The sequence below is a fragment of the Podarcis cretensis genome, assembly GCF_951804945.1.
Source record: "Podarcis cretensis genome assembly, chromosome: 2".
In the NCBI taxonomy this organism is placed as follows: Eukaryota; Metazoa; Chordata; class Lepidosauria; order Squamata; family Lacertidae; genus Podarcis; species Podarcis cretensis.
Genome location: NC_137171.1, coordinates 18,085,081 through 18,093,756, shown reverse-complemented (window position 1 = coordinate 18,093,756; position 8,676 = coordinate 18,085,081). Strand labels below are relative to the sequence as shown.

At 42.1% G+C, this 8,676-nt stretch overlaps 1 long non-coding RNA gene across 1 annotated transcript; it reads right to left on the bottom strand.

Moving 5' to 3' along the window:
• Positions 1 to 7,563: 7,563 nt before the first annotated feature.
• Positions 7,564 to 8,408, bottom strand: LOC307210140. The gene is made up of 2 exons (XR_013835864.1): positions 8,096 to 8,408; positions 7,564 to 7,811 (listed from the first exon to the last, which is right to left on the bottom strand). It is a non-coding gene; the product is annotated as an uncharacterized lncRNA (long non-coding RNA).
• Between the last annotated feature and the right edge of the window lie 268 nt (positions 8,409 to 8,676).

Sequence of the window (8,676 nt, the reverse complement as noted above, 5' to 3'; positions counted from 1 at the left end):
CGGGGAAGGGGGGGAATGTTTTCCTGAGCTGGAATGAATGTTTTACAATGTTCTGCAAGTTTTGGGGTTGCACTTCAGATTTGGCCCAGTAAAAATAACCAAAAAAAAAAAAAAAAGGACTTGTGTTCCTGCATGCCCAGTTATGATGGCCTTTCCCCCTTGTTACTCTGGGAAATAAGTCTCTGTTAATAATTGCTACTAGCTCATAATGTTACCCAAATTACAATTCATGCTGGCTTGTCCAGAAAAAGAGACTATTTGGATAAACTGCTTTTATTCTCGACCTACATTACCAATGGTAGTCTGGGGGTTAGCATGCAAAGATTCTGCAGTACACTTTTAAAAATATTGCTTGGTATCTCTCCAGTCTAGACTGTTTTCAACTAGATATGTGATTAATCCTGCACACAAAATGCAACAGCATAGAACCGGGTCCACAGGGTGTAATCTTGTGCTGCTTCCAGGCAAGAAAAATTGATGGACTATGCAGAACTGGCAAAATTGACATATAAGCTATGGGACCAGGATAACCGTGACTTTGAAAATGAATGGGAACCCTTTACAAAGTATTTGAAGACGCAACAAAGCGAACTGGACTCCTTGGCTGGCTTTGAATAAACATCCACAAACTTTTTACTGATGATAATCAGCTAAATAGTTTGAGGATCTATACAACTGTGTAACATGCAGAAAACAGCATTCTGAGAGAAATCAAAGACTGGAACTGAGGGAAACCGGGTGGGGGTGGGGGTGGGTGGGTTTTGTGTGGGAGGGTGGGGGAGGGAGGAAAATGGGGAAAAAAATAAGGATGATATGTTTCTGGATAATATGTTTTGTTTTAATTTTGAATAAAAAAAGTTTAAAAAATAATAATAATCTTGTGCTGCTTCCTAAACATGGATTATATGAGTATGGGGATGCTAAATGTCCCCTCATATACCCTGCCTCTCAGGTATATTACCAAACCACATGAAGCTGACCTGTGTTTCATCCCTAACAATCTCACACTGAACTCTTAAACTATCAAAGCTGATTTATTGAGAGTGCAAGCATAAAGCAGCTGTAACTCATGACTCTCTCTCATATGTCTTCCCAAATACCTAGCTGCCAGAAACTTTGGGGTATATTCATTTACTTTTGGTGTAAGAACCAAGATCTTCAGTATTGCAGCCTAGAACCCTCATACTTATGGGACTGCCTCTCCTGGTGTGTTCCACAGATGACCCTAAGGTCCATGAATAATAATAGCTTAAAGGTTCCGGGCCCTAAGGAAGCCAGACTGTCCTCCACCAGGGATTTTTCAGTGACTGCTCCGACCTTGCGGAATGCTCTTTCCCATGAGACTAGGGCCCTGCAGGACTTGATCTCCTTCCACAGGGCCTGTAAGACAGAGCTATTCTGCCTGGCCTTCAATTTGAATTAGCCTGATCCTCTATTCCCTTTTCCATTTCCTCTTCTATGAAGAAACCCTTTCTGGGACCCCACATTTAAATTCTTATTCACACACCTCCTTGCCGGCCCTAGTAGGACCAACCTGGCCAATTAGCCCTGGTGATCATTCGATGTCTACTGACTGGGTTTGTCTTGTTCCCCCCCCCCCAAAAAAAAAATGGCCCCTGAATTTTTGAATTTTATTGATATTGATGCTGCACTTTCTGTTGTATTCTGTGCTGTTTTATGCTGTTTTTAATTCACATTTTAATCGATGTTTTATATTTGCTGTTAGCTGCCCTGAGCCTGGAAGGGCAGGGTATAAATATACATAAATAAATTATTATTATTATTATTATTATTATTATTATTATTATTATTACTGGTTTTAAGATTCTACACTTCTCATTTTCCTTGGGAGCGATAACCATCCTTGGAACAGTTTTCTTAGCAACAACATTTAACTAATAACTGATCCACAGTTTGCCTCCTAGCATTGTCTTGTTCTGCTCAGGATGCTCAGGATGCTATGAAGACACATTCTTGGTGACCCTTCCATATTTTGGGGGGCAGGGGGGGACTTCTTGGGCTCTTGCTACTGGATCCATCTTGTGTCATGAGAACGTGCTGCACTGTCCCCAAAGAGCTTCTGCCACTTGCTTTATATTTATAGCTAACTCTGGCAGTATAGTTAGTATGGTGTGGGTAGATGTGAAGCCTTCAAAAAATGTACCTTTCCACCCACCCACATCTCTGGGCACTGATTCCTCTGAAAGAAAAATGCATGGCAACCCCAGGAATGAATACCAGGATGCTCTTTGCAGCTCACCCTCCCAACTTTGATTGAGTCGCATTTTACCTTCCATGCCTAAATAAGTCACCACAGGGCGAGGTCCTTTGCCCAGGGATTCCCTAAGAAAAGGGTCCAGGCTTTTCCACAGCATTCAAAGAAGAATAAAGCAGAGGGGAAACCTACCAGCACATTCATCAAACAAGACCTTAGATCTGTAGCTTTCAAAGGAAGAATCTGAACTCTGTTAAGAAAAGATGGGCAAATCCTCCATGGACCCAACTCAATTTTCTTTCTCTCTCTTGGTGGAAAATGGCCTTGTTTCCCCCCACCTCCCACCCATCCCAATTAATAGAACTTGGGCAACTGCTATGAGCTGAATCAGTATATCATTTTACCCCTGCTCTAGCCACAGATTTTACTTTTTCGAGTGATTTTTCTCCACTTCCACCTATGCCTCTATGTGTATTTGTGCGCGTGCATGCTCTTTTTGTTTTCAATTCTTTTCCAAAACAAAACAAAATCAGTTTAATAAAAAGCAATGTACAAAGCCAAGACAATATACAAAACACTTTAAAAAAAAACACCCTATCTCTAATGTTCTTCTACTACAAGAATTCTTTTCAGAGAAGGAAATTCCAAATTGAAATGGAAGCCAAACTCATGCAGGCAGCTCGCTTTTTTAACAAAAACAACAACACAAAGTTTAAAACGACACTGCAAGATCAAATTTTAAAAGACCTCTTCCCAAGCCCCATACAATGCCTATTGGTATATTTTTGAGCTCAGTTTGTTACTGAATTTCTTATATCCCAGTTAACGAATCATAGGGAAGTATGGTGTGTGTGTGTGTGTGTACACACACAGAGAACTCAGCTCCGCCAGCTCTCTGGTGGGCACCATTGCCATTGTAAGAGAACAAGGTAAAAGTTCTGAGGTACAGCAGTGTGTGTGTGTGTGGTTTATAGCTGTATTTGTAAGCCACCTTGTGGGAGGTGGGACTCATCTTAAAACATGGTATGTAGGTAAATAAAAAGCATTAACGAAGAAGAAGAAGAAGAAGAAGAAGAAGAAGAAGAAGAAGAAGAAGAAGAAGAAGGATCTTATATGAATAGATCATGAGGTTTCAAGGAAGTGGGGGGAAGAAACTCTTTTTAATTTTTGTTTGTAACAATTGAATTTTCTTTCTTTAGCATAAATTGTTCATTTAGCCCAGGGGTGGGGGACCTCTGACCCAGAGGTCAAAAGCAGCCTCCAGGCCTCTCCTTTTGGTCTTCAAATGCTCCCCATGCCATGCCTGAGCCACACGCCTTTTCCCCATGTAATCCTCTTCACCAGCTGTCATGCTTCAGCGAATCGGCCTCCCCCATGGCAGTAGATAAGATGATCAAATGAAAGGAATGTCTTACCACTTAAAATTCTTTAATAATCACAGCGAGAGAACAAAGAACACATCTCCTAGAAATGGTGGTGCTCCAAATTAAGGCTTACACCCCTCCATCCCTATTAATCTATGTCACTCCTATGTCTCATAATCTGAGTTTGTACCCTCTGCACTTTCTGTTCTGACACTTTCTGAGCTCTTTGTGACCTTGGGTAGAGTGGAGGAATGCTTTCCAACGACTGTGAATCTGTTAACCCTCTCTTTTCTAGTGTTTCTTTTGCTAGCTGTTCCCCATCCAGTATTTCCCAGCTTCTGCATTCTGAACTATGCCCGTCTGCAAACCACTGTTCCATATCTATACTGTCCTCCTGCTCCTTTGAAGATTCAGGATCAGGGGAGGAGGTGGCTCCCACCGTTCTTCCTCAGTGCAGCCCTCCTCAGCACGGTCCCTGACATCAGCCTTGCTTTGCACACACACATCCTCAAGTGCTTTTGCCTGGCTAGCAAGCACCCTTGAACTCTGACAACACATCTTGATAGGCTGGATGGTGGATAGAGAGGGAAAGGTGCATGTAGAAAATGTCTTACTGAACAAAGGTAGAATCCATATCTGTTTCTCCACCCATTTTTGTGTCTGGCTCCACCTCCCAGTGGTGTGTCTGTCTTTGAAGGTTATCCAGAATGTAACATGCCCCTCGTGATGCAAAAAGTTCTCCTCCCCTGACTTGGTCCAACATGGTCTGAAGTGAAATAAGTTATCTGTGCCAGCTCCAAGAAGTGGAACGTGACTGAGTAGTAGGAGATGAATATATTTGTCGCTACCTACATCAAGCTATATTCTATCTTTATCACCAAACTCCGAATATAATTGTACATTGTATTAATTAACATTATTTTTAATATATTAGTGTCCATGTGGCAATTTTAGCCTATAAATTTTATTGTTTAATGTCTTAACCTGTATAGTGCCACTGTGATACTATACCACTGTGTAAAAGGCGTTTCCACTGTGTAAAAGGCGTTTCCGTGCACTCTGGTTTCCATCACAGTATTCCATTGCACCAGAAGCGGTTTAGTCATGCTGACCACATGACCCGGAAAGCTGTTTGTGGACAAACGCCAGCTCCCTCAGCCTGAAAGCGAGATGAGGGCCATAACCCCATAGTCACCTTTGACTGGACTTAACCACCCAGGGTTCCTTTACCTTTACCTATTCTGTCCCTCACACAGATCTCCTCTATCAATCGTCTCTCTGTACATATATATCATATCGTTCATATCATATTTATCAGTAATATTATTTAATATTAATTTTAAAAACCTACCAAAAACTAAATAAGAACTCTGAGTAGTTTTCCAAAGACAATATCATCTCAGGGCGCTCCTCAGAACCTAATAAATGGCTTCTCATTTGAATGCACAACTCCCTTTTTTTATTGTAGAAGCAGTCCAGGATCCCATCCAAATGCCTTAATGCTTCCTTTATAGCTACAGTTCATTTGATTTACAGCTATGCCTGCAAACTGTTGTACTCATTATCATTGTAAGTTGAAGGCACTTACATCCCTTTTGCTTTTCATAGCCCTTGTATTATTGCAACTTTAAGAGGCTCCGGCGATGGATCATTGACAACATCAAGCTCAGATTTCATCCTTCAGAGAGCATAGTCATCCTTTAAATATATTTTTTGGATTTTTTTGAGCAGCGTTAACGACATTCTTAGAAGTTATCTCAAGGAATTTCTGAATGCTGAGTACAGTGTGGGTGAGCAACGTTGATCTCCTCCCAATGACTGGTCTCGTTGCGTTTGATAAAATGTCCCAAACCATAACATTTCATTAGTCCCAATTCTGTCGAGGATATATGAAATGGAATCACTATCTTCTTGAGTGCACAGATGTGTAACTAAGTTATAGGGAAACATCTGTACTCACTGGGGAAATTACTTTTTTTAATTAGAAGACATGTGCAACTTTGATTGGCTGACAGGGTCAAGCCTGCGAGAAGTAATAAATCCTGGCATGGGTTGATTTCAGCAATATAAAGAGGAGTAGGAAAATTGTCTTTGTGCCAGCGTATCAAGTCTTCCATTAATTAGTGCACCTTCATAACTCACGTACATGGAAGATCAAACATACTTCAATGTAGAATTTAACCTGAACGTGAGATAAACCAATGATATCACCGAATATCATCACCTTGGGGTGGCAAAAAAAGATTGGCGTCTTCCCCTCCAGTTTTCTTCTGTAACTTTGTAAGTTACAGAACGCTTCACAGGGGGAAATGTAAGAACACTGCATTGCCATAGGTCAAATATGGGGTAGCACTGCCATAGGTCAAATACATATCTCAGAGTGCTATAGTCTACGGAAAACCTAGGATGTGTAAAATCCATTCCTTGATTTCACTGGCGTTTTCCACTTTCCCATGGTCTCATGGGAATAATACAGTGTGTGTCAGAGATATTGGGTTGCATCCAGTGATGTCACTGAGCAAGTGGACTGAATTCCCCTCCCTCTCTTCTATTCTCCCTCCTCCCGTATATTCTTGCTAATAATAATAATAATATTTGTACTCCACCCATCTGAGTGGGTTGCCTCGGCCACTCTGGGTGGCTTCCAGCATATATAAAAACATAGTAAAAATGTTAAACCTTCAAAAGCTTCCCTATATAGGGCTGCCTTCAGATGTTCTCCAAATGTTATATAATTACTCATCTCCTTAACATTTGATGGGAGGGCGTTCCACAGGGTGGGCACCACTACCGAGAAAGCCCTCTGCCTGGTTTCTTGTAGCTTCACTTCTTGCAGTGAGGGAATGGCCAGAAACTTAAGTCATGTGAGTGTGGTAGTTATTTCATTTCTATACTGACTGGGTTGCATTAAACCAGGCTCTCTGCCCTCCAGATGTTTTTGGCCTACGACTCCCACGATCCCTAGCTAGCAGGACGAGTGGTCAGGGACAGTGGCGTAGCGTGGGGGGTGCGGGGGGGCCAGCCGCACTGGGCGCAACATTGGGGGGGGTGCGCTCGCACTCGCAGCTCTCTGCCCCTACCTGGCTCACTCACTCTCTCTCACTGCAGTGCTGGCTGTGCGAATCTGATCCGAGCTGCCGCGTCGCCGCCCACTGTGGAGGGGGAGGGTGCCAGGCGTGCGTTGCAGTGCGGAGCGGAGCGGAGAGAGAGCGAGGGAGAGACTATCTGGGGGAGGGACAGTGCAGCGGCCGCCCAGCGCAGCGCTGAGCGCGGGAGAGAACCACACCCGACCAGCCCAGGCAGCAGCAAGAAGAAGCTGGCAGCGGCGGCAGGTTAGGGGTTAGGGGCGCAAATTACTTGCCTTGCCCCGGGTTAGGGGGCGCAAATTACTTGCCTTGCCCCGGGTGCTGACAACCCACACTACGCCGCTGGTCAGGGATGATGAGAATTGTTGTCTCAAAACATCTGGAGGGCTGAGGTTGAGGAAGCCTGCATTAAACTTTTAGTTACTTGCTTACTTGAGCTATTTTCACTCCATCTTTTGCAACAGCTTCTGTAAAGCAATAAAAATACAAAGAAAATGCCAAACAGCCCCCCCCCCATCCTGCCAAATGTAGAATAAAACTGCCAAGAGCCATTGGGGCAACCCAGTCAGATTGGTGGGATACAAATAACAAAATTATTATCAAGTTAATCCTTATTGTCACATGCTTTATGTCACATGTTCAGAGCATTCACACTCCAATAAGGTCTTTGACTGATAAATATTGCCAATGGTGGCCCATCCATCCCCATCTATGATGATCCTCAGGCCCAGGCAACTGCATTTTATTTCATCAGTACTTTGACCCACAATCTGATTTGCAAATACATTTAAAAATGTTTAAAATTGGTTTAAACTGGTTGTTTCCAACTAGGCTATGCTCACACTAACCTTTACTTGCGTCTATTGATTTCAATGAGTCTTCACTGACAATGTAGGCATCCTTTTTACATTTTATTTTATTGCTCCTTTATTATATTGTACTCTGTTTTATTGCATTTGTATTGCTGTTATCCACATGTGGACAGCATTTGAAGAAAAGGTGGCACCAAAAATCCACGTTTCTTTGTTCATTCCATTGGAAGAAAGCCTTGATAAGAACTGCAGAATTGTTACGACATTTTCATGCCTGCTACCTTTGAGTTCCTCTCTCAACTTTGAATAAATCTTTTCTGTGGTGATCCTAATGCTAAAAAATAAAAAAATAAAAAAATCCATACCTCAGATTTTAAGGATAATGAGAATCTTTAGGGGTTTTAAACTGACATTCAAATGCATATTTATCATTGCCAAGTTAATTAGCACTCTTCTACTAAGGACAAAATAATTAAACTAATCATATTTAATGGAATTTCGGGGATAGCTGATGTCGCAAGAAATTTAAAACACGGTAGTTGAACTGATTTGCTATTAGTTGGACTTTTACCAATTACATATCCTTTGAATTTATGGAGGAACTCTGTTTCTCCTTACCTTGCTTCAAAGTGAAGGTGTCTGGACTTTGCGACAAGTATTTTATTAATTTAAGGTGTACTTTTGGCTACAAATGGTCACAGTAAGAAAGGAGGTAAAATTATTACTCACTGCTCATTTTTATAGCAGTGAGGTTTATATTAGCTTGCTAATTTGTGCTTAGCTATTGAGCAATAGAAAAGGGGCTTCTTCAGGAGAATGTGTCACTGCTACATCTTGCAATAAAAGGGAACAGAAATGTATTCAATCCAAACATTCAGCTGCTATTTTGTGCTGTATCCAGATCAGGAAGCAAATCTAGGGATGGAGATCTGGGTTCATGGGGCAAATCTGACAGGTGGGTGGGGCCAACCACATACCAACCACAGAATGCCATTATGACATCACTTGATTGGCATGTAGGTGGGGCCTCTCACCTGTCAACAATCCATTGCACACTGAAAGTCTTCCCAGGCTCCCCTTTTAAGTCCCTGATCTCGATGGCTCCCTCATTAAGTCCCCAAATTTGGAAGATACTTGCAGAACTTTTTACCCATGCTTCCTTTTCTTTTTGCCTCTGTAAAACTACCTCCTTTCTGCTC